Raw genomic sequence first — 26,816 nt, forward strand, 5'->3', positions numbered from 1 at the left:
AGGCTACTTCTGCTTTGGTTCAGAGGAGCCCCAATTTCCCACTCTAAAAAAAATCAACTAGGGCATGTGTTTGATTAGCAAACTAGAAATATGTGTGCATTAAATTAGTTAATCGTGTTTATGTTCATTTAAATGATTCATTGTTTGTTGTACATGACTCAAAGAAAATCCTGACGAATTAAATTCATTCATGTCAATCCAATGAGAATGAGGTCCCTCAAAACAATGACTCTAATATGATTGGCTATTGCGCATGCTCCAAGCCCACCGGATGCACAAAAAGTTCGTAGAAGCGGGAGTGGGACGTTTCAGGGATGAATAACCAGGACGTGCAAGAGTACTCTCACCTAATCGTTTGGCATCCTTCATATTAAGGGTAAGTAATTCAGACATATTTTCATGAATTTATTTAGTTCAATAGGGTGGGTGATAAAGAGTTATTAGACATTTGTGAGACATTTCTCAGTTTGGGGGGGTTTAAGTTACTGTTAGTCATTCTTCAACGTCCAGAGAAGTTGAAGTTATTGCGCAACACGTATCCGCGGACCCGTATGTTGCGTTTCCTGCCTAAGAAATACATGTTAATGTATGACGGCGTCTCTCTACCGGCGTTTTGTGATGGCTCTTCAAGTTTTTCAGCTAGGAGCCAGGCTAAATAGCTTAACCAGAGGACATTTTTCTGCCTCTGTAACATCACATTAGCCCATCAGTAGGATCTTTTCCTTTGTATTTGGTCTTCATTGGTCAGTCATGGAAATGATATTTGGCCTTTTTTTTTTTTTTTACGATTTTTGAATTCAGAATCTATTTAATTAGGTGAAATATTGCATATTGTTTTTCTGCTCTCTGGTACTATATATTAAGGTTGAGTAACAGTCTTCACATTTCAGTGTGTGTAATTATAGATGTTGTAATACTCATTCACAATAGAAATATTACTTCTGTTGTATTAACTCTTTAAAATAATTTATCTTTTTACCAGATACATCACAAAATAAAGCAGTGTCCTCATGCTCTGAGATTTCTATGCACCTCCTAGACAATAGATGGTAAGTTAATATTTTTGTCTTATTATTATTATTATTATTATTATCTGTTATCATATTTACACTTGAGTTTTAATGATTTAGCTGAAATCCCATGTTAAATATTTTTTTGTTTTTAACTACCTTATTTTCTATTTGAGGAAATACGGTATATTTATTTTTATAATTTGCTAATGCATATTGTTTTTTTTCATTTCAGTGACATATGTGTCAGTGCAAAGATTGTGTTGCCAGGGAGGTTAGTAGGTACAAATACTTAACATTATAAACTACATCATCATTATGGAAGATGCCAACATTATCTGTGCATACAGTTGAAGTCGGAAGTTTACATACACTTAGGTTGGAGTCATTAAAACTCATTTTTCAACCACTCCGCAAATTTCTTGTTAACAAACTATAGTTTTGGCAAGTCGGTTAGGACATCTACTTTGCATGACACAAGTAATTTTTCCATCAATTGTTTACATACAGATTATTTCACATAATTCACTGTATCACAATTCCAGTGGGTCAGAAGTTTACACACACTAAGTTGACTGTGACTTTAAACAGCTTGGAAAATTCCAGAAAATGTCATGGCTTTAGAAGCTTCTGATAGGCTAATTGACATCATTTGAGTCAATTGGAGGTGTGCCTGTGGATGTATTTCAAGGCCTACCTTCAAACTCAGTGCCTCTTTGTTTGACATCATGGGAAAATCAAAAGAAATCAGCCAAGACCTCAGAAAAAAAATTGTAGACCTCCACAAGTCTGGTTCATCCTTGGGAGCAATTTCCAAACGCCTGAAGGTACCACGTTCATCTGTACAAACAATCGTACGCAAGTATAAACACCATGGGACCACGCAGCCGTCATACTGCTCAGGAAGGAGACGCGTTCTGTCTCCTAGAGATGAACTTACTCCGGTGCGAAAAGTGCAAATCAATCCCAGAACAACAGCAAAGGACCTTGTGAAGATGCTGGAGGAAACGGGTACAAAAGTATCTATATCCACAGTAAAACAAGTCCTATATCGACATAACTTGAAAGGCCGCTCAGCAAGGAAGAAGCCACCGCTCCAAAACCGCCATAAAAAAGCAAGACAACGGTTTGCAACTGCACATGGGGACAAAGCTCGTACTTTTTGGAGAAATGTCCTCTGGTCTGATGAAACTAAAGTAAAACTGTTTGGCCATGATGACCATCGTTATGTTTGGAAGAAAAAGGGGGAGGCTTGCAAGCCGAAGAACACCAGCCCAACCGTGAAGCATGGGGGTGGCAGCATCATGTTGTGGGGGTGCTTTGCTGCAGGAGGGACTGGTGCACGTCACAAAATAGATGAGGGAGGAAGATTATGTGGATATATTGAAGCAACATCTCAAGATATGAGTTAGGAAGTTAAAGCTTGGTCGCAAATGGGTCTTCCAAACGGACAATGACACCAAGCATACTTCCAAAGTTGTGGCAAAATGGCTTAAGGACAACAAAATCAAGGTATTGGAGTGGCCATCACAAAGCCCTGACCTCAATCCTATAGACAATTTGTGGGCAGAACTGAAAAAGCGTGTGCGAGTAAGGAGGCCTACAAACCTGACTCAGTTACACCAGCTCTGTCAGGAGGAATGGGCCAAAATTCACCCAACTTATTGTGGGAAGGTTGTGGAAGGCTACCCGAACACTTGACCCAAGTTAAACAATTTAAAGGCAATGCTACCAAATACTAATTGAGTGTATGTAAACTTCTGACCCACAGGGAATGTGATGAAAGGAATAAAAGCTGAAATAAGTCATTCTCTCTACTACTATTCTGACATTTCACATTCTTAAAATAAAGTGGTGATCCTAACTGACCTAAGACAGGGAATTTTTACTAGGATTAAATGTCAGGAATTGTGAAACTGAGTTGAAATGTATTTGGCTAAGGTGTATGTAAACTTCCGACTTCAACTGTATATGTAAATTGTCCATGCACATTCAAGACGTGGAGTGGACTCAACACCCAAGTCTATAAAGCTCATTTATCTCAGTTTACACAGACAGCTTCCAGTTCAGTAACGTTTAAATGCGAGTTATGTGAATGCAGTGACCTCTCCACAGAGAGATAAAAAAAAAACATATTGGAACACATCTGCGAAGTAACGAGACTGTGTGTTTCTTGGTTGCCCTTTCAAGATAAATATTTACAGTACATTTTGTACACACAAAAAGAGGAAGCATCATCCACACACGTTTGTGGAGCTGGTGCAAGTGTCAGATACCTCTGTTAATTTGAGGGCTGGCTGTTCTGCTGATTTCTTTTAATGTTTAACTTTGAAAGTTTAAAATTAGAGCTCATCAAAATGTTCAAAAGACTTTCATTTAGTTTGCTCAAAGGAATGAGACTAAGATTGTTGTCTCATAGGTTGAAATGTCTCCTACGTTTGTGTGTGGGTGGAGCAGACACAGAGCAGTGTTGTTGAACACATGTTAAAGAGGATGAATACATCATTAATGGTTATACCCTCCTTGAAATGCAGTATTTGTATTTACAATGTTTTTTTTAAACATTTTATCAACATGGCAAAAAAATTGTGCAAGCAACATTACAGTAATTCTTCACTACTTCTGATTCGTTTGTTTTAAAATGGTGTTAAAATGCATATTGTTGCAGTCATGCACACATCTTTCTGGATTATTTGTAAACTTTGTTTTTATTATGGGCCAAGTATATTTTGTGGGTTCCAATGTCTATTTTATAGCATTTTTATAAATGTGTTTTAAGAAGTTTAATTGTTGCACTTAGAATTTAAAAACTTGAAATGACAGAAGTCATGCTCAAATCCTGAAAGGCTGTTTTCTTAATGAGCCTCGATTATTTTGTTGGCAAAATATTCTACATGCATTTGTTACAAATGTTGAAAAAAAATTGTTGAATGTTAACCTTAAATTACATAAGTGCACACATTTTGCAAGACTATTTGTAAACTCGGTTTTCTTGAAGCCACTACGCTTAGGATTTAGAAGGGAATACAGCATTCCCAATTGCATAATTATATGGTTAATATTTGACACAAACAAAATGAGTCTTGGCGAAAATTGGTTTAATTGCTACGTTTCATTGAGTGCTGGAAGGAATTAAGTAACTTACTGTTTTAGTCAGTAATTCAGTTAAAAATGATATGCCAATAGTAACTGACATTGTGGAGATGTGTGAAAAAGACTGTAGAGATAATGATGGTAAAGATCTGGTGTAACGTTAGGTCCACAGGAGGGAAGTGTCTCCATTTGCGTAATCCTTCTCGACTGAGTGAACATTGTTTTGGAAGTTCTATAGTCTCCTACATAAATTGCTGTGGGTGGAACGGTTCGAAATGTACCTGTTATTTCCTCAACTCATTTAATCCTCTTGGTCTCTTAGCTTTGAAGTTTGCGCCAATCATCCTTCAGAACAGTGTGGTTGCAATTAGTACCGTTGGTTTGTATTCTCAGGTGGCATGGAGGTAAATTGAGGCCTGCTAATATAACTAAAGGGAAGTTTATCATGAGATGGAGAAAGCTGAGAAGAACAGGGATCTTGGCAGCTGTACGTTAAAGCCAAATATAAAATAGTTTTGCATGTTGTCCTTCTTTATGTATGTTAGTGGACCTTTTGTAATTTAATTACAATGAATGCTTACTAGCAATGAAAACAACCGTAATTGAAACGTTAGATTGACATTAGTATAACAGACAACCTATATTAGTTAATTCAACAAGACTGACATTAGTATAACAGACACAACCAATACTAGTTCATACAACAAGGCGGAATGTTGTTGTACTGAAGCGTTTGACCAATGTAAACTGAAATTAATTTGACTAGACTAAGTAAAAATGTTTTAATTCAATAAAAGGCAAATTACACATGACATTTCACCCACAAATCTATGTGGTGTTCAAATAACACAATCAAGACGAACTGATTTTACTTGATTTGTTTAGATGGAATATAGGTGGAATGATTAAATTACTTTCATCCAATGATACATTTTTTTTTGAGTGCATAAAGTGTCAGATTATTTTGTCATACTTGTGAAGTTGACTCATTTGAGCAGTGAGCACCGTGGAGAAACACTAGTTCTATGGAACAACATTTCTGCCTAAATAGATCAATAAGAGCATGCATTTCAAACCTTGCACCACTCTGATGTCCAACATGGGTCTATCCATGTCAGTTTCAGTAAGCCACAACAAGAAGTGACACAACTTGCCAAAACTGCCAAACAAAATTGTTTGGAGAACTTTGTAGAACTTGTGATATGTCAGATGTAAACAACACATTTGGTACACGGGCAGACAACTTTATCCCCACCCAAAGAACCAATTTTTGTTCAAAATGAGAGAAAAGGCTAAATCCTCAACATATGCTGATACTGTAAACCACGTATTCAACGCTATAGGCCATATTTCTATATGAATGAGAAGCCCTCAACACTTCTGAAATTAGATATATCCTCTCTCCTATCTTTAGTCCCCAGTGTAGATGCAAAGAATGACAGTCCATGAGATCGACATGATACTGTAGTTTAAAACATATTTTGAAACTATAAACAGTTTTTGGATAGGGTGGTGAAAAGCATGAGATGACACACCCCAAAATTGTTTGTAGAGGTGCTGACTAATGGAAAGTAAACTGTATAAAAGTAAGTTGCACACTACATATGCTCCCAACAATTGAATGGGTATATAGTGTGCAACTTTCTTTTTATACGGTTCTCGGGGAACTTGAATGTATTTAAAAAAAATAAAATAAAAAATTCTTCAGATGTTAAGTGGTATATTTTCACAACTAAGTACAAAACTCCAAACTGACAACACTTGTAATGCCCCCTATCTTATGTTCAGAACTTTTGATTATGCAGTCATTGGGGTTTCATACATTTAACCTGAGTCATTCATGCAAAATCAAAGTTTTCCGTGACATACCATGAGAACATTTCGTTGAGTCACCAATGCATCAGATAAGGAGGCTCACCATTTAGTCATTTAACTACGATTTAATCCAATAGCAAAACAATACAATATGCACATTTCCAAACTGTTCTTTTTGAAATGTTAAATAGAAAGAATAGTAGACGGTAAGTATTTTCCACACAGTATTTGACTATAACTTGACATGCACAATGTTTTAAATAATTTGTATCCAATGGCAGGTTGTGAGCATGTTAAGAAATGTCAGTCTTACAGTATGTACTGTATTAGGATAAAACTGTATGTAGGACAAATCATCAGAAAAATGGGTATCGTAAAGCAGTTGGCTGATGTAAAACTAGCACTGTGTTGTATGCCATTTCTACAGTGTATCAATGATATTCAGATAATGAGTAGAATATATTGTTATATACAACCCAGGTATTTCAGCAGTGCATTGTACACTACACTATCATTTCAAATGGTAGCACATAGTGATACTTTCCACCTTGTCCTATTGAAGTACACTGGCTGATAGAGAATGATGTAGTATTTACAGCCACATCCATGTATGGTTAGGTTTTACTTTCCAACATAAATTGATGTCAAATTGATACATTTATGAGGTCGAAATCTAGAAATGTTCAGTGTTCAGCAGTCATTAAACTATTTAAGTTAACTAGGCACTACATCATTTTGGTTGGGTAGTTTTCAGTTTTGAGCAGTTTGATTAAGTGATAGTTAATTGTGTTGTTAACAAGTGACAAGAAAATCATATCAAAAGTAAGTGAATTTTGCATTTTGAAAAGCAGATACACGTAAGAAAAAAGTATAAACGAGCAACATGTAAAAAGTGTTGGTTTCTTTCATGAGCTGAAATAAAAGATCCCAGAAAATGCACAAATCTTATTTCTCTCAAATTTTGTGCACAAATTTGTTTACATACCTGTTAGTGAGCATTTATCCTTTTCCAAGATAATCAATCCACGTGACAGGTGCACCTTGTGCTGGGGACAAGAAAAGGTCACTTTTATGGCAGTTTTGTGCCACTGATGTATAATAGTTTGACAGATCGTACAATTAGCATGCTGGCTGCAGGAATGTCCACCCGAGCTGTTGCCAGATAATGTAATATTTAATTTCTCTACCATAATCCGCCTCCGTTGTTGTTTTCGATAATTTGGTAGTAGCAATTGTGTTTTATCGATTGCAATTTGAATGCACAGAGATACTGTGAGGAGATCAGGAGGCCCATTGTCGTGTCATTTATCTGCAGCCATCACCTCATGTTTCAGCATGATAATGTGCTTAGAGTTTTGAAACATGAGCCATTTTGATGATCTGTTTAAATGTTTTTGCGTGGAGTTGTAAAAATGTACCAGACTTGTGAAAATTGCACCAAAGTGATTGAAGAAAACACCCACTATACACATCACCCAGACTGCCATTACACACTGTGGTCAGAGGAGGGCAACAGAGCTCCACTACTGTCCACCATGAGAAGGTTTGAAGGAAATAGAGGCAGCAATTCTACTGTTCAGCTTCATTTACCTTCTCCTGGGACCGACAACCACTGTTGAGGGACATCAAACACTGTGTGGGCGAGTGAAACAAGGCCCCATTTGAGAAATTGTTGTTACAATGTGTGGTTTCTCTATGATTTTAGGATTCTCAGATTTGATATACATTAGGCTGCCTCCATATTCTTCATACCTTTTCATGGGGGACAGTTGTGGAGCTCTGTCACACTCCACAGTGTGTAATGGCAGTCTGTGTGATGTTCATTTTATTTTACCTTTATTTAACTAGGCAAGTCAGTTAAGAACAAATTCTTATTTTCAATGACGGCCTAGGAACAGTGGGATAACTGCCTTGTTCAGGTGCAGAATGACAGATTTTTACCTTGTCAGCTCGGGGATTCAATCTTGCAACCTTTCGGTTACAAGTCCAACGCTCTAACCACTAGGCTACCTGCCATTTTCTTCAATCACTGGTTCAATTTTCACACGTATGTGGTACATTTTCACAACTCTAAGCACAAACATTTAAACAGATCATCAAAATGGGTCATGTTTCAAAACGCTAAGCACATTTTTAACTGACTGAGTACAACTGGAACATGCTGTCATACACGTCGATCCAGAGCATCTCAAACATGCCATCTGAACAAGATGGCGCCGACGGAGATGGCAGCATCGCGACGAGCTCTTAGGAAACTTTGCAGTATTTTGTTTTTTTATGTACTATTTTTTTACATTATTAGCTTAGGAAATGTTTTGTCATTACATATAGCCGGAAGAACTATTGGATATTAGAGTGACAGTAACTTACCATAAGTACCAGCATTACGACCAGGAATACGGCTTCCCTGGAACAGATCCTTTGTTCGGCGGAGGAGAGGCGCTCGAGTCGGCCTGCTGATTCAACTTAGGAGGCGCGCACACCACCCACCGCTTCTGAGTATATTACTCGCTAATGTTCAGTCTTTGGATAACAAAGTTGATGAGCTTAGAGCAAGGGTTTCTTTCCAGAGAGACATCGGGGCCTGTAACATACTTTGTTTCACGGAAACATGGCTCTCTCGGGATACTCTGTCGGAGTCGGTAAAGCCAGCAGGATTCTCACTACATCGCGCAGACAGGAATAAATATCTCTCCGGAAAGTAGAAGGGCGGAGGGGTGTGTTTCATGATTAATGGCTCATGGTGTAATTCTAGGAACGTACAGGAACTCAAGTCCTTTTGTTCACCCGACCTAGAATACCTCACAATTATATGCCGACCATATTATCTCCCAAGAGAATTCTCCTCCTCTCCTCTGTCATTGCCACGGCCGTTTACATCCCACCTCAATCCGATACCTTGACGGCCCTCAAAGAACTTCACTGGACTCTATGCAAATCGGAAACCATATATCCTGAGGCTGCATTTATTGTAGCTGGGGATTTTAACAAAGCACATCTGAGGACTAGGCTGCCGAAGTTCTATCAACATATCGACTGTACTACTTGCGCTGCTAAGACTCTCGACCATTGCTATTCAAACTTCCGGAATGCTTACAAGGCCCTCCCCCACCCTCCTTTCGGCTAATCTGACCACAACTCCATCTTGCTCCTCCTGTTCTATAGGCAGAGACACAAACAGGAAGTACCCGTGCTTCGAACTGTTCAATGCTGGTCTGACCAATCGGAATCCTCTCTTCAGGATTGTTTTGATCACGTGGACTGGGATATGTTCCAGGTAGCTTGCGAAAATAATCTAGCCGCATACACGGATACGGTGACTGAGTTTATAAGGAAGTGTATAGGAGATGTAGTACCCACTGTGACTATTAAAACCTACCCTAACCAGAAACCGTGGACCGATGGTAGAATTCGTGCAAAACTGAAAGCACGAACCACCGCATTTAACCATGGCAAGGTGAATGGTAATATGTCAGAATATAAAGCGTGTAATTATTCACGCCGCAAGGCAATCAAACAAGCTAAACATCTGTATAGAGTTAAAGTGGAGTCGCAATTCAATGGCTCAGACATGAGACGTACTGTATGTGGCAGGGACTACAGACAATCACGGACTACAAAAGGAAAACCAGCCACGTCGCCGAGACCAACGTCTTGCTTCCGGACAGGCTAAACACATTCTTTGCACGCTTTGAGGATAACATAGTGCCACCGACGCGGCCTGCTATCAAGGACTGTGGGCTCTCCTTCTCCGTGGACGATTTGAGCAAAACATTTAAATGGGTTAACCCTCGCAAGGCTGCCAGCCCACACAGCATCCCTAGCCGCGTCCTCAGAGAATGTGCAGACCAGCTGGCTGGTGTGTTTAAGGGCATGTTCAATCTCTCCCTATCCCAGTCTGCTGTCCCCACATGCTTCAAGATGGCCACCACTGTTCCTGTACCCAAGAAGGCAAAGGTAACTGAACTTAATGGCTATCGCCCCGTAGCACTCACCTCTGTCATCATGAAGTGCTTTGAGAGACTAGTCAAGGATCATATCACCTCTACCTTACGTGACACCCTAGACCCACTTCAATTTGCTTACCGCCCCAATAGATCCACAGACGATGCAATCGCCATCAGTCTATACTCTGCCCTATCCCATCTGGACAAGAGGAAAACCAATGTAAGAATGCTGTTTATTGACTATAGCTCAGCATTCAACACCATAGTACCCTCCAAGCTCATCATTAAGCTAGAGGCCCTGGGTCTGAACCCCGCCCTGTGTAACTGGGTCCTAGACTTGTTGACGGGCCGCTCCCAGCTGGTGAAGGTTGGAAACATCACCTCTACTCAGCTGATCCCACAAGGGTGCAAGCTGAGCCCCCTCCTGAACTCCCTGTTCACCCATGACTGAATGGCCAAGCACGCCTCCAACTCAATCATCAAGTTTGCAGACGACACAACAGTAGTAGTGACGAGACAGCCTACAGGGAGGAGGTGAGGGCTCTGGGAGTGTGGTGCCTGTAAAACAACCTCTCACTCAACGTCAACAAAACAAAGGAGGTGGGAGGGTGCACCCCCCTATCTACATCGATGGGACCACAGTGGAGAAGGTGGAAAGCTTCAAGTTCCTCGGCGTACACATCACTGACAAACTGAAATGGACCACCCACACAGACAGTGTGGTGAAGAAGGCGCAACAGAGCCTCTGCAACCTCAGGAGGCTAAAGACATTTGGCTTGTCACCTAAAACCTTCACAAACCTTTACAGATGCACAATTAAAAGCATCCTGTCAGGCTGTATCACTGCCTGGTACGGCAACTGCACCGCACGCAACCACAAGGCTCTCCAGAGGGTGGTACGGTCTGCACAACGCATCACCGGGGGGGGGGGGGGGGGGGGGGGCGCAAACTACCCGCCCTCCAGGATACCTACAGCACCCGATGTCACAAGAAGGCCAAAAAGATCATCAAGGAGATCAACCCGAGCCACTGCTTGTTCACCCCGTTATCATCCAGAAGGCGAGGTCAGTACAGGTGCATCAAACCTGGGACCGAGAGACTGAAAAACAGACTGTTAAACAGCCATCACTTGCACATTAGATGCTGCTGCCTATAGGCATAGACCAGAAATCACTGGCCACTTTAAGGAATGGAACACTAGTCACTTTAATAATGTTTACATATCTACTCAGCTGATCCCACAAGGGTCACTTAATGTTTACATAAGTGGCATTACTCATCTCATCTGTATATACTGTTTTCTATACTATTCATCGGTATCTCATTCACTTAATTAATGTTTACATATCCTGCATTACTCATCTCATATGTGTATATACTGTATTTTATACTATTCTACTGTATCTTAGTCCGTTCCGCTCTGACATTGCTCGTCCATATGTATATAGTCTTAATTAATTCCTACTTAGATGTGTGTGTATTGGGTATATGTTGTGTAATTTGTTAGAAATGACTTGTTAGATATTACTGCACTGTCGGAGCTAGAAGCACAAGCATTTCGCTACACCCGCTATAACATCTGCTAATCCCGCGTATGTGACCAATGAAATTAGATTCGATTTTGATTTGATTTAGGCCTACTATTGGAAACTGTTGACTTATTTCATCTCTCTCTCTCTCTCTGTAATGTGCGTGCGCACACACACATTTGCATAAAATATGAGATATTTGCATAGTTGTCCTGCCCCATTGTTCCACATACTTTTAAACCCCAGTGTTGATCAGTGACTGTTCACTCCTTTCAGAGCCACTGACACGCAGCACAATGATGATGTCACTGATTCTACTGCTGGGGACACTGGGGCTCCTTGTCCAGAGTGAGAGACACTTTGACTAACTTTGATTCATTAAGGGTTTGGCTTCAGAGTTACACTTCATTGATTTAACATTTAGCTTGATAGGCTGTGCTTTACGATATGCTTGTTGTTGTGATAGCCTTCCTAATCAGCCTTTCTTCACTTTGTTTATCTTTCAGAATCATCAGCAGATATAATTCTGACCCAGTCTTCTCAATTTCAGTCTGTTAGTCCAGGAGATACTGTCTCTATCAGCTGTACAGCCAGTTCAAGTACTGGTAATCATCTCCACTGGTACCTGCGCGGAGAAGTTCCTAAACTCCTGGTTTATACTGGTACAACCCGTCAGTCTGGGATTCCAGGTCGTTTCAGTGGGAGTAGATCTGGTAGTTCATATACTCATTACACTCTGACCATCAGTGGAGTCCAGGCTGAAGATACAGGAGATTACTACTGTCAGCAGGGTTACAGCTTTCCGTTCACACAGTGTTAGAGCGTCGTACAAAAATCTCCCTCAGCTGAAGAGGAACTGCTCTGACTCAACAGCCGCAAAGCTAATGGCGTCTCCCGTATTCTAAAGTACTCTAAACTCCAAATAATAAAAATATGAAACTACAATACAATAATGTAATTGGTTAGACTATGGATTATGATACTGTACATATCTCTCAATATATTAAGCAAAAATGTTCAATCTTTGTTTACACACCAGGACCACTAAGGATACAGAGTTTTAGAAAGCATTTTTTTAAGGACATTTTGAACAAAATTCTGAATAGGTTTATATTTTGTACCCATTTCAATACACAATAGCATGAATGTTGAACCTGTCCAAACCCAACTTCCCAACTATTCATGTCCTACTCAACTTCTATACCCCTCCAACTCTGAGAGTGAATACAGTCATATCGTTTGCATTCAAGAAGTACTACTTTGACATTATAATGCAGTATATCTGTCACAAATAAATGTAGTTCACGTAGCCATATTAAAGTCTCCAACTTGAACGTTATGCAAAGTCCAGCGTGAAGTCTGGTTTCCCCAGCACTAGTCAGACACACACAGCTGCCCCAGTCCCAGAGGGTTTGAGGCTGGGATATTGTGGGCTGTGGTGGGGTTGAAACTCAAATTTGGATGAGCAGGGTGACCACAAGACTCCCAGAATAGAGCAGTACCATGGCCAGATGTTCACCTGTTCACAGAGTGTTCCATTGAGCTAAGAGCAATTGGCTTCAGTAATGTTAACATCCAGAGTCATATACTTAGAGTTAGGCCAACTTTTAGAATTTGTAATATTGTTCTAATTAAGTGATAATGCTTGGGAAGCCGGTGTTTGGAGGATATATTGGCACTAGTGTTGTTAGGGCTGAGATGAAGTTGAGTAACAATGCTATGTAACTGTAATATTCAGTTACATAGCATTGTTTAAATATCCCCCATGTAATGTTAATGGGGAGCTACTATCCCTGCCACAGAATGTTGAAGTGTCATGTAAATACATCATAATGCAGAAACCTCAATCTCCTCTCTAATACATGGCTCTGGTAACATCATAAAGACTGGGGAGTCTAGAGAACATGGCTTCAGTATTAGTATCACTGTAGATATCCTTTTAACTGGTATTATATTTCGCCCAATCAGCCAAGCTTTCATGGAGAGAGGTTCATTAACTGAAATCTATCAGTAACGTTATTTTCCATGGCAGAGCTCTCCATTTCCTATAGTCCACCATCAGCTCCTGTGTCTTGCTCACTTTGAGAGAGAGGTTGTTGCCCTGACACCACACTGCCAAGTCTCTGACATTCTCCCTAGAGGCTGCTTCATCGTTGTCGGTGATCAGGCCTACCACTGTTGTGTCGTCATCAAACTTACTGATAGTGTTGAAGTCATGCCCAGCCATGCAGTCGTGGGTGAACAGGGAGTACAGAAGGGGACTAAGCCTGCACCCCCAAGGGGCCCCAGTGTTGAGGATCAGCGTGGCAGATGTGTTGTTGCCTACTCTTACCACCTGTTGGCGGCCAGTCAGGAAGTCCAGGATCCAGTTGCAATGGGAGGTGTTTAGTCCCAGGGTGATGAGCTTTGTGGGCACTATGGTGTTGAACGCTGAGCTGTAGTCAATGAACAGCATTCTCACATAGGTGTTCCTTTTGTCCAGGTGAGAAAGGGCAGTGTGGAGTGCGATTGAGATTGCGTCATCTGTGGATCTGTTGGGGGGTATGCGAATTGGAGTGGGTCTAGGGTGTCCAGGAGGATGCTGTTGATGTCAGCAATGACCAGCCTTTCAAAGCACTTCATGGCTACCGACGTGAGTGCCACAGGGCAGGAATCATTTAGGGAGGTTACCTTCGCTTCCTTGGGCACAGGGACTATGGTGGTCTGCTTGAAACATGTAGGTATTACAGACTCGGTCAGGGAGAGGTTGAAAATGTCAATGAAAACACTTGACAGTTGGTCCGTGTATGCTTTGAGTACACGTTCTGGTAATCCGTCTGGCGCTGAGGCTTTGTGAATGTTGACCTGTTTAAAGGTTTTGTTCACATCGGCTACCGAGAGCGTTATCACACAGTCATCCAGAACAGCTGGTGCTCTCATGCATGCTTCAGTGTTGATTGCCTCGAAACGAGCATAAAAGGCATTTAGCTCATCTGGTAGGCCGCGTCACTGGGCAGCTCGCGTCTGGGTTTCCCTTTGTAGTCCGTAATAGTTCTCAAGCCCTGCCACATCCGACGAGTGTCAGAGCCAGTGTAGTAGGGTTCAATCTTAATCCTGTATTGACGCTTTGCTTGTTTGATGGGGGCGTCTGAGGGCACAGCGGGATTTCTTATCAGCGTCCGGATTAGTCTCACAGTAGGGCTACCTTTGGAATTGCTGACTTCGGGGGGGGGGGGGGGGGAGTGTGTGAGTCTGTGTGTGTGTGTGTGTGTGTGTGTGTGTGTGTGTGTGTGTGTGTGCACTATGCGTGTATTTGTGTGAATGATGAAAGCTTTGCATAGCTGTCCTGCCTCATTGCTCCTCATATTTTAAAAACCCCAGTGTTGATCAGTGACTGTTCATTCCTTTCAGAGCCACTGACACGCAGCACAATGATGATGTCACTGATTCTACTGCTGGGGATACTGGGGCTCCTTGTTCAGGGTGAGAGACACTTTAACACCTTTTATTTACAATGGGTTTGGATTCAGATTGAAATTTAATTTGTGAATATTGATGATAACAATAAAATCAAATAGTCTGGTTTGTTTCATGATAAGATTTGGAAGATTATCCATGTCTATTTGTTGTGATAACCTTCCTAATCAGCCTTTCTTCACTTATGTTTTTTCTCAGAATCATCAGCAGAAATAATTCTGACTCAGTCTCCTAAATCTCAGTCTGTTAGATCAGGAGATACGGTTTCTATCAGCTGTACAGCCAGTTCAAGTACCAGCAATGTGCTTAGCTGGTACCTGCAGAAACCTGGAGAAGCTCCTAAACTCCTGGTTCATAGTGCAGCAGCCCGTCAGTCTGGGATTCCAGGTCGTTTCAGTGGGAGTGGATCTGGTAGTTCATTTACTCATTACACTCTGACCATCAGTGGAATCCTGGCTGAAGATGCAGGAGATTACTACTGTCAGCAGGGTGCCAGTTATCCGTTCACACAGTGTTAGAGCGTCGTACAAAAACCTCCTTCAGCTAAAGAGGAACTGCTCTGACTCAACAGCTGCAGAGCTACGGAGTCTCCCGTATTCTACAGTATTCTAAACACCAATTATTCGAAATATGACACTTACTGTACATATCTCTCAATATATTCTGCAAAAATGTTAAATCTTTGTAAACACTAGGACCACTAAGGATACAGAGCTGTAGAAAATGCTTTCTTTTGAAGGACATGTTAAACAAACTTAAAATGTTTAGATTTTTTTTAATGCTTTGATTTCTATTCAAATTGTAAGAAGGTCCAATTTCAGTACGCAACAGCAAGAATGTTGACCTTGTCCGAACCCAACTATTCATGCTCTACTCAACTTCTATACCCCTCCAACCTTGAAAGAGAGAATACAGTCGTGTCGTTTGCATTCAAGAAGTACTAGTTTGATATCATTATGATACAGTATATATATATATTTTTTTATAGGCTACAATGCACATTAATCAACATCAATCTTACAATAACGCAACATCCATGTAAATGTGTGTAACGGCCGTCGTCAGAATTAGACCAAGGTGCAGCAGACGATGTGTTCGTCATTAGAATTTTATTCAAAAAACAAGAGAACACTACAAAAATGAACAAAAACGACAGCAAACAGTCCTGTTAGGAAAATACTCAAAACAGAAACAATTACCCACAAAACCCAAAGGAAAAACATGCTCCTTATGTGTGACTCCCAATCAGCAACAACGAGCTTCAGCTGTGCCTGATTGGGAGCCACACACACACACACACACGGCCCAAAACAAAGAAATACAAAAACATAGAAAAAGGAACATAGAATGCCCACTCAATGTAACACCCTGGCCTAACCAAAATAAAGAACAAAAACCCCTCTCTATGGCCAGGGCGTTACAATGTGCCGGGGTTAGACAAAATCTAATTTGCACCTGTCGTCCCAGGGCAGGTAAGGGCAATCACACAGCCACAACACAAATACTTAATTAAACAATACAAAGTACAAATACATTACATCCAATAATATATCATTCTAACAACAACAAATTATTTGTAATAAAAACACTTTCATCAACTGTCGTCTTACATATAAGGAGCTACAGATAACTCTTGTACAGGTTTGGAAAGATTTGAGCCATGTTTTCAATTTAAATGTAAAAGTACAATAATCAGTGCAGCTTCTCAAGTCCACGGGCACTGCATTCCAGTATATTGTAGCTCTAACAGAAAAGGCAGATTGAGTGAATATACTGTGTCAAAAAGGGACAAATGCAATCCCCTCTAGGTACTGCCCTTGTTATCCTGGAGGTGCCTTCCTTGAGCATAATATGCCAGCATAGGGGTGGAGGGGCAAGACCATGCAGGATCTTAAAGACAAGGCTTGCATCTACATACTGATTAAAGCTATCCAGACTGAAATAATAGTGTATCTGAATGATGTGACAATGGTGGTAACTGTTTGGTTTGTTATCAAAAATCTTAAGTGTTTGTTTGCAGAGTGATTCACTTGGTTTCAGAATAGTAGCTCCTGCTTGTGAGGCAATATCTCAGGTGTCAGAAGATCATAGCATGCATATATAGTTTGGCGGCCTCCAGAAGAAGTTAAGGTTTTATAAACCTGGTGTTGGATAATCCAAACTTGACCGTGTTAACCAACCTTCTTCACATGTTTCTTAAATGTCAAGTTGGAGTCCAAAATGACGCCGAGATACCTGAAGTTAGACACAACTTTCAGATTCTCCCCATTAACAAGAACAGCTTGTTGGAAAGAATCAATGGATTTCTTAGAGAAGTACAGAAAAACAGTCTTGTTGATTTGTAAATGCAGGTAAGAATCAGTCATCCATTTAGAAATGTGTACCATAGCTTCAGTTAACTTGTAAACAATGTTTTTGAGTGTACATACTGTACATGAATGTATCGTTTGCATACATTCGCATGTTAACTTGTGGGCAAGCAAGTGGGAGATAATTTATATAGATGGTAAACAGAAGGGGGCCTAATATTGACCCTTGTGGGACCCCAATGTTATAGTAAAGAAAGTCTGACAGTGTCCCCCAGATGAACCCTTTGACTTCTTTTTGTCAGACAGGAATACATCCAACTAATATCTGTCACAAATAAATGTAGTTCACGTAGCCATAAAAGACCTGAGAATGAAGTCCCCAACTTGAACGTCATGCAAAGTCTAGCGTGAAGTCTGGTTTCCCCAGCCCTAGTCAGCCCTAGTCAGACACACACAGCTGCCCCAGTCCCAGAGGGTTTGAGGCTGGGAGATTGTGAGCTGGGATGTGGTTGAAAGTGATATTTGCATGGGCAGGGTTACTGAAACACTCCCAGAATAGAGCAGCACAGTAGCCAGATGTTCACATGTCCCCAGATAGTTCCAGTGAGTTTAGAGCACATAGCTGAAGTATTAGTAACATCATGAAGACCAGTGGGTTTAGAGCACATGGTTTCAGTATTAGTAACATCATGAAGACCAGTGAGTTTAGAGCACATGACTTCAGTATTAGTAACATCATGAAGACCAGTGGGTTTAGAGCACATGGTTTCAGTATTAGTAACATCATGAAGACCAGTGGGTTTAGAGCAAATGGCTTCAGTGTTAGTAACATCATGAAGACCAGTGAGTTTAGAGCACATTGCTTCAGTATTAGTAACATCATGACCAGTGAGTTTAGAGCACATTGCTTCAGTATGAGTCGTACTGTAGATATCCTTTTGACTGGTACCAAATGTGGCCCAATCAGCTAAGCATTCACACACTGGTCTTGCTGTAAGTATTCACACCCTTTGACTTTTTCAATATTTTGTTGTTTAACAGCCTATATTTAACCAGGTAGGCAAGTTGAGAACAAGTTCTCATTTACAATTGCGACCTGGCCAAGATAACGCAAAGCAGTTCGACAACATACAACAACACAGAGTTACACATGGAGTAAAACAACATACAATCAATAATGCAGTAGAAAAATAAGACTATATACAATGTGAGCAAATGAGGTGAGTTAAGGGAGGTAAAGGCAAAAAAGGCCATGGTGGCAGAGTAAATACAATATAGCAAGTAAAACACTGGAATGGTAGATTTGTAGTAGAAGAAAGTGCAAAGTAGAAATATAAATAATGGGGTGCAAAGGAGCAAAATAAATAAAATAAATAAATACAGTAGGGGAAGAGGTAGTTGTTTGGGCTAAATTATAGATGGGCTATGTACAGGTGCAGTGATCTGTGAGCTGCTCTGACAGCTGGTGCTTAAAGCTAGTGAATACTTATTGACTCAAGCCATTTCAGCTTTTCATTTTGAATTAATTTGTAAAAATGTCAAAAAAGATAATTCCACTTTGACATTATGGGGTATGTTATGCAAAATCAGAACTTAATCCATTTTAAATAAAGGTGAAATAAATAAATAAAATTCAACCCCTTTTCTATGGCAAGTCTAAATAAGTTCAGGAGTAAAATTGTGCTAAACAAGTCACGTAATAAGTTGCATGGTGCGTGCTCAGCCCCTTCCTTTACTCCCTATTCACAGATGACTGCGTGGCATCTCAATCATCAAGTTTGCACATGAAACAACAGTAGTAGGCCTGATTACCAACAATGACGAGACAGCCTACAGGGAGAGTGGTGCTAGGAAAATAACCTCAACGTCAACAAAACAAAGGAGCTGATTGTGGACTTCAGGAAACAGCAGAAGGAGCACACCCCTATCCACATCGACGGGACTGCAGTGGTGAAGGTGGAAAGCTTCAAGTTCATCGGCGTACACATCACTGACAATCTGAAATGGTTCACCCACACAGACAGTGTGGTGAAGAAGGCGCAACAGCGCCTTTTCAACCTCAGGAGGCTGAAGAAATTCAGCTTGGCCTCTAAGAACCTCACAAACTTTTACAGATGCACAATTGTTACCTGTTTCAGGAAACTAGGCATATGTCGCAAGTCACAACTTCACAGGAGAGCCATTTGAACATTTTTTTTGTCTTTTTTATCAAAATGCGTATTTTGGCAGAAATGCTGGACATGTGATCTTTCATGTCACTTAATAAAAACCTCTATGCCATCTGTAAATACGAATAAAATTGTTAAATTACGAGCCTTGTTGGTAAACCACAGAAAAAGCCAGCAACCTTCCCACTAGCCATGATTGGCTGAGATAATGAGTGGGCTGGACATGCCGAGAGAGGAGTTCGGATTGGTCTGGCAAATTGAAGGCTTCTGTCTATTTGAGCTCAGTCTGTGTTGGTAATCTTGTGAAACGCGGCTTTTTTTAACCTACGTAACAGCCAGTGTAATCCCGTGGCGCGATATTCAAATACCTTAGAAATGCTATTACTTCAATTTCTCAAACATATGACTATTTTACACCATTTTAAAGACAAGACTCTCGTTAATCTAACCACACTGTCCGATTTCAAAAAGGCTTTACAATGAAAGCAAAACATTAGATTATGTCAGCAGAGTACCCAGCCAGAAATAATCAGACACCCATTTTTCAAGCTAGCATATAATGACACATAAACCCAAACCACAGCTAAATGCAGCACTAAACTTTGATCTTCATCAGATGACAATCCTAGGACATTATGTTATACAATACATGCATGTTTTGTTCAATCAAGTTCATATTTATATCAAAAACCAGCTTTTTACATTAGCATGTGACTAGCATCTGACTAGCATTCCCACCGAACACTTCCGGTGAATTTACTAAATTACTCACGAAATTACTCACGATAAACGTTCACAAAAAACATAACAATTATTTTAAGAATTATAGATACAGAACTCCTTTATGCACTCGCTATGTCCGATTTTAAAATAGCTTTTCGGTGAAAGCACATTTTGTAATATTCTGAGTAGATAGCCCGGCCATCACAGGCTAGCTATTTTGACACCCACCAAGTGTGGTACTCACCAAACTCCGATTTACTATTAGAAAAGTTTTATTACCTTTGCTGTTCTTCGTCAGAATGCACTCCCAGGACTTCTACTTCAATAACAAATGTTGGTTTGGTTCCAAATAATCCATAGTTATATCCAAATAGCGGCGTTTTGTTCGTGCGTTCAAGACACTATCCGAAGGGTAAAGAAGGGTGACGCGCCCGACGCGTTTCGTGACAAACAAATTCAAAATATTCCATTACCGTACTTCGAAGCATGTCAAACGCTGTTTAAAATACATTTTTATGCTATTTTTCTCGTAAAAAAGCGATAATATTCCAACCGGGAGTCGTTGTTTTCGTTCAAAGAGAGAGAAAGTAAACATGGTGTCGGCTCGTGCACACGCCTCCAGTCTCATTGTCCTCAGATCGACCACTTACCAAATGCGCTAATGTTTTTCAGCCATGGCCTGCAAAGCCACCATTCATCGTTCTGGCGCCTTCTGAGAGCCTATGGGAGCGTTAGAAAATGTCACGTTATGCCAGAGATCCCCTGTTTTGGTTAGAGATGATCAAGAAGGCCAAGAAATAGTCAGAGAGAGCGCTTCCTGTTTGGAATCTTCTCAGGTTTTGGCCTGCCAAATGAGTTCTGTTATACTCACAGACACCATTCAAACAGTTTTAGAAACTTTAGGGTGTTTTCTATCCAAAGCCAATAATTATATGCATATTCTAGTTACTGGGCAGGAGTAGTAACCAGATTAAATCGGGTACGTTTTTTATCCAGCCGTGAAAATACTGCCCCCTAGCCATAACAGGTTAACAAACGAAGATCGGATGTCGTCAACCTTCTTTTCAAAATGGTTGACAAAGTCATCCGCGGGGGGGGGGGGGGGGGAGGATTCAGGAGGGAGGAGAAGGTGGCAAAGAGCTTCCTAGGGTTAGAGGCAGATGCTTGGAATTTAGAGTGGTAGAAAGTGGCTTTAGCAGATGAAACAGAGGAAGAAAATGTCGAGAGGAGGGAGTGAAAAGATGCCAGGTCCGCAGGGAGGCTAGTTTTCCTCCATTTCCGCTCGGCTGCCCGGAGCCCTGTTCTGTGAGCTCGCAATGAGTCATCAAGCCACGGAGCAGGAGGGGAGGACCGAGCCGGCCGGGAGGATAGGGGACATAGAGATGAGATACACTGCTCAAAAAAATAAAGGGAACACTTAAACAACACAATGTAACTCCAAGTCAATCATTTTATCCGGCCGTGCAAATACTGCCCCCTATCCCCAACAGGTTAAATGTAGCTGCATAAGTGTTGCTCTCCACTTTGTGGAGGATCGAGTTTTGAAATCAGTGGAATTAGAGTATGATAGCTAAAGAGATGGCGAAAACACCTTTTTCCAGATTATGTCTTCAAACTAAGGGCATTTGTGGCATGGATCCATGACAGGGAGATGCATCCATCATGCAGTTAGTCTAGCTAGCTACATTTTCAGATATTACACGTTTCTAATTTTGACAGAAAGTGGTTTCATTTCAAGCTAAAGTGTACTGTTAGCTAGCTAGCTAATGTTAGCTGGATTGCTCCCTAGCTAACGCTACGTGTATGACGTTATTAGTCATTGTTGTTTAACTAGCTAACATTAGCTGGCTGGCTTGTGACATGACACGTTGCTTACCTAGCTAGGTTCATTGTTTACCTAGCTAGCTAGCTACATGTCTTAAGCTAACATGTACTGTTAGCTAGCATTAGCTGGCTTGCTCCCTAACTAACGTTAAGTGTCTGGCTCATTAGCTAACGTTGTGGCGTGTGTGATCTTACATGTTTTTATATAGCCTGGTTCATTGTTTACCTAGCTAATTAGCTACATTAGTTAAGTTAAAGTGTACTGTTAGCTAGCTAATATTAGCTGACTGGCTCTCTAGTTAACGTTGTGTGTATGGTGTTATTATTTGAATCCCAGATCTATTAGCTTTGCTAGTTAGAGCCTACTGTTAGCTAGCTAGCATTGAACCTGGTTGGTTAGCTCCCAGCAGATTCATGCAGGGTAGTAATGACATGATTTGGCACTGTTCATTGTTATTTAACTAGCTAATTCTATGTGGCTTGCTTGTTAGCTAACGTGACGTGATGTGTGTGATTTTACGTTGTTTAGGTTCATTGTTTACCTAGGTAGCTAGCTACATGTCTTAAGCTAAAGTGTACAACACCCGTTGAATATGGCCGGTGTCAGTAAACGTCGGCAAAAAAGCATAATGAAATTGTTGCCAGCAGAGCTGGTTAGGCTGTTTTCATGTTATCCATAGGGAAACAAATCATCGGCCAGAGTGTCTAGTGTGCTCTCTGAACGCTCCGAGAACGAAACGAGATGGGTGGGGCTAAAGCTTAAAGGGTGTGAACGATGCTGAATGTGTGTAGACAAAGAAGAGCTCTCTCATCGAAACACAAAATGCAATTTTCTCAAAAGTGAGTTTACAAGTTTATCAACTTTCAAAGCACAATTACTTTCACATTGTTCCTCAAATTCAGTGTATGATATACCATTTTGTAGCTCTGAGTCTCTACTTTTATCCAATGTAAAAAACAGAAATTCGAATTTTGCTATATAAGACTGAATCCAGGTGGTGAGTCAGAATTGAAAGCGTCCTGTCGGGCTGTATCACCACCTGATACGGCAACTGTACCTCCTACAACGGCAAGGCTCTCCAGAAGGTGGTGCGGTCTGCCCAACGCATCACCGGGGGCACACTGCCGGCCCTCCAGGACACCCACAGCACCCGATGTCACAGGAAGGCCAAAAAGATCATTAAGGACATTAACCACCTGAGCCACGGCCTGTTCACCCGCTATCATCCAGAAGGCGAGGTCAGTACAGGTGCATCAAAGCTGGGACCGAGACATTGAAAAACAGCTTCTATCTAAAGGCCATCAGACTGTTAAATAGCCATCACTAGCCGGCTACCACCCGGTTGCTCAACCCTGCACCTTAGAGGCTGCTGCTCTATATACATAGACATGTAATGACTGGCCACTTTAATAATGGAACACTAGTCACTTTAATAATGTTTACATACTCCTTTACTCATCTCATATTTATTTACTGTATTCTATTCTACTGTATGTTAATGAATACCACTCCGACATTGCTCGTCCTAATATTATATATTTCTTAATTCCATTCTTTTACTTTTAGATTTGTGTATTGTTGTGAATTGTTAGATACTAGTGCACTGTTGGAGCTAGGAACACAAGTATTTCGCTGCACCCGCAATAACATTGCTAAATATATGTATGCGACCAATAACATTTGATTTGATTTGAAATAAAAAAGCAGACATTGAATATCCCTTTGAGTATGGTGAAGTTATAAATTACACTTTGGATGGTATATCAATACACCCAGTCACTACAAAGATACAGGTGTCTGGACCTTCCTATCTCAGTTGCTGGAGAGGAAGGAAACCACTCAGGGATTTGACCATGAGGTCAATGGTGACTTTAAAACAGTTACAGAGTTTGATGGCTGTGATAGTAGAATACTGAGGATGGATCAACAACATTATAGTTACTCCGTCAATACATTACTAACCTAAATGACAGAGTGAAAAGAAGGAAGCCTGTACAGAGTAAAAATATTCCAGAATATGCATCCTGTTTGCAATAAGGCACTAAAGTAAAACTTAAACGGACAATTCTATCCATTTATACCATGGCATTGTTGAATACTCTTTATCTGATTGGTTTGAACAGCATTTTTAGAGCGTACATTATATCCCTATAACGCAAGGTATATCAGCACAGTAGAATTCAATGGCTAGTTCATTTGTGTATGTTTTTGTTTGAGCTGCTTTTGAAAGCAAAAGTCGAATTGAAAACATTATTGGCATTGTTGAATTGGATTTTCTTGATAGCAAGCTAGGACTGATGGTTTGGTTGTTTAAACTAGCAAGTCTGTTTCTTTGGTTACCAAAGCAACTACTTTAGCTATCAAGTAAACTTGCTAGCTACTTCAATGGATTTTGAACGCATTTCTACTTTCAAATGGATACATCTTCTAGTAGCAAATGTGTTAAATTATAGCCATGGTATGAAAGGGAAAATCAATTCAGGGCTCTATGTATTCTCTGGAAAACAATGCAACTCAGTGGAAGGTCACCTTCCAGGTCAGGAACACATCTTCCACGTCGTTCATTATTTTCCATAGAACGCATAGCCCCTCGTTGATGATCCCTTATTTAATCCCAAGATCAGCTGTATTTTGCTGACTGGACCAGACAAAGAGCCCCCCCCCATTCTCCCTAGTAAGTGGTTCCTTCCAAGGTGCAACACAGAACAAACATATGATAGGCAGGACGCTAGATGGGCCACGCTAGTGCGTTCAAACAGTAAATGTCAGTGGAGGAGGAGAGTGTTGAGTGACACACACAGCTTTTGATTTGATTTTAGCTGCCGGTGATAGGCAGGACTTGCAGGAGATAGGTTTGTAAATGGATTTGATCAAGCTCTGTAGCCTATTGATTCCTTCTTGATGAATAAATACAAACATGTTTTGTTGTTTCTTTGTTATACTAGCCACCTAGCAATGTTATTAAGTTGGCTTTCGCGAGTCAGCAAGATATTTTTCCAATCTTCCAACTTCATAATTAGCTACTAAGCCAATTCTTGTTAGAGTAGCTTGCCTAACTATAGTAGCTGTCTTGCCTGTTGGGTTATGATCCTATACACTGAGGGTACAAACCAGTGGAGGATGGTGGGAGGAGCTATAGGAAGACGGGCTCATTGTAATGGCTGGAATGGTATCGATGGAACGGTGTCAAACATGCCGTTTCCTTATGTTTGATGTCCTTGATACCGTTACATTTATTATTTATTCCAATCCTACCTTTACAATGAGCCCGTCCTCCTATATCGCCTCCCACCAGCCTCCACTGGTACAAACAATAAGGACACTTTTTTAATATTGAGTTGTATCAAGTTGGCTGGATGTACTTTGGGTGGTGGACCATTCTTGATACACACAGGAAACTGAGCGTAATAAACCCAGCAGCGTTGCAGTTTTTCACACCGGTGCACCACACCCTGTTCAAGTAAACTTAAATCTTTTGTCTTGTCCATTCACCCTCTGAATGGCACATATATACAGTCAATTTCTCAGTCTCAAGGCTTAACACTCCTTATTAAACTGCGTCTACACTGATTGAAGTGGATTTAACAAGTGACATCAATGAGGGATCATAACTTTGACCTGGATTCAGCTGGTCAGTCTATGTCATGGAAAGAGCAGTTGTCCTTAATGTTTTGTAAACCCAGTGTATACCAGTGTTGCAGTTGTACTAAACTCCTAAGGCATACCATTTCTTAAAGAGTCAGTGGTCATCATTAATTAATATGATAATTGAACAGGTAAAAAGGTATGCTCAGATTACCTATATATATATATATATATATATATATATATATATATATATATATATATATATATATATATATATATTTTACATGAAATTAGGCTGAGTGATTATGGCTTTAGATTACAGGAAAAAGCTGTTTCAGGTGTTTGACAAATGCTATATTCTCCTCACATACGTCATGCCCCCTATAAAATAATTGGTGCCTGAGAGAGTAGAGTCAGAGATGATGGTCATCATTCATTAAAATGACAATTGATCAGGTAAAAACGAAAGCTTAGATAACCTTTGAAACATGAGCAAAATTCAGTCTGTGCTGCTGCTCACCTCCAGTTGCTACTGGAACAGTAATATTATCAGATATGAAGGTCAGACCCAGATGTGACAACGTCCAATAAACAATAGTTTAATATTCCCACAGGGGCATGCAATAGACAGGTCAAGGAAGGCAGGAGTCAATAGTCCAGAGTAGTGGGGGAAAGGTACAGGATGTCAGGCAGGCTCAGGGTCAGGGGCAGGCAGAGACAGGACAGCCAAGGGTCAAAACCAGGAGGGCAAGAAAAAGAGAGACTGGGGAAAAGCAGGAGCTGGGAGAAAACGCTGGTTGACTTGACAAACACGATGAACTGGCAACAGACAGACAGAAAACACAGTTATAAATACACAGGGGATAATGGGGAAGATGGGTGACACCTGGAGGAGGGTGGAGACAAGCACAAAGACAGGTGAAACAGATCAGGGTGTGACAGTACCCCCCCCCCCCCTTTAGGGGCACCACCTGGCGTCTTACCTGGGCGCATAGCTGGTTGACCGGAGTGCCGGCGGTGGAAGTCGACGATGAGGGCTGGGTCCAGGATGTCTCTAGCTGGGACCCAGCACCTCTCCTCCAGGCCGTAACCCTCCCAGTCCACCACGTACTGGAAACACCTGCCCCGTGGTCGAACACTCAGAAGGCGTCTCACCGTGTATTTACATTTACATTTACGTCATTTAGCAGAAGCTCTTATCCAGAGCGACTTACAAATTGGTGCATTCACCTTATGATATCCAGTGGAACAACCACTTTACAATAGTACATCTATATCTTTTTTTGTGGGGGAGGGTAGGGGGGGTTAGAAGGATTATTTAATCCTATCCCAGGTATTCCTTAAAGAGGTGGG

The 26,816-nt window shown here is 40.9% G+C and overlaps 1 long non-coding RNA gene and 1 other non-coding gene across 2 annotated transcripts; both read left to right on the forward strand.

Moving 5' to 3' along the window:
• The first annotated feature begins 288 nt into the window (after positions 1–288).
• Positions 289–11,691, forward strand: LOC106588302 (uncharacterized). Its single transcript, XR_014382918.1, has 4 exons — positions 289–376; positions 983–1,049; positions 1,246–1,284; positions 11,671–11,691. It is a non-coding gene; the product is annotated as an uncharacterized LOC106588302 (transcript).
• Positions 11,692–14,782: 3,091 nt separating this feature from the next.
• LOC145864347 (uncharacterized) lies at positions 14,783–19,470 on the forward strand. Its single transcript, XR_014382919.1, has 2 exons — positions 14,783–14,856; positions 18,909–19,470. It is a non-coding gene; the product is annotated as an uncharacterized LOC145864347 (long non-coding RNA).
• Positions 19,471–26,816: the final 7,346 nt, after the last annotated feature.

The sequence above is a fragment of the Salmo salar genome, chromosome 27 (assembly GCF_965601325.2).
Source record: "Salmo salar chromosome 27, fSalSal1, whole genome shotgun sequence".
Classification (NCBI taxonomy): Eukaryota; Metazoa; Chordata; class Actinopteri; order Salmoniformes; family Salmonidae; genus Salmo; species Salmo salar.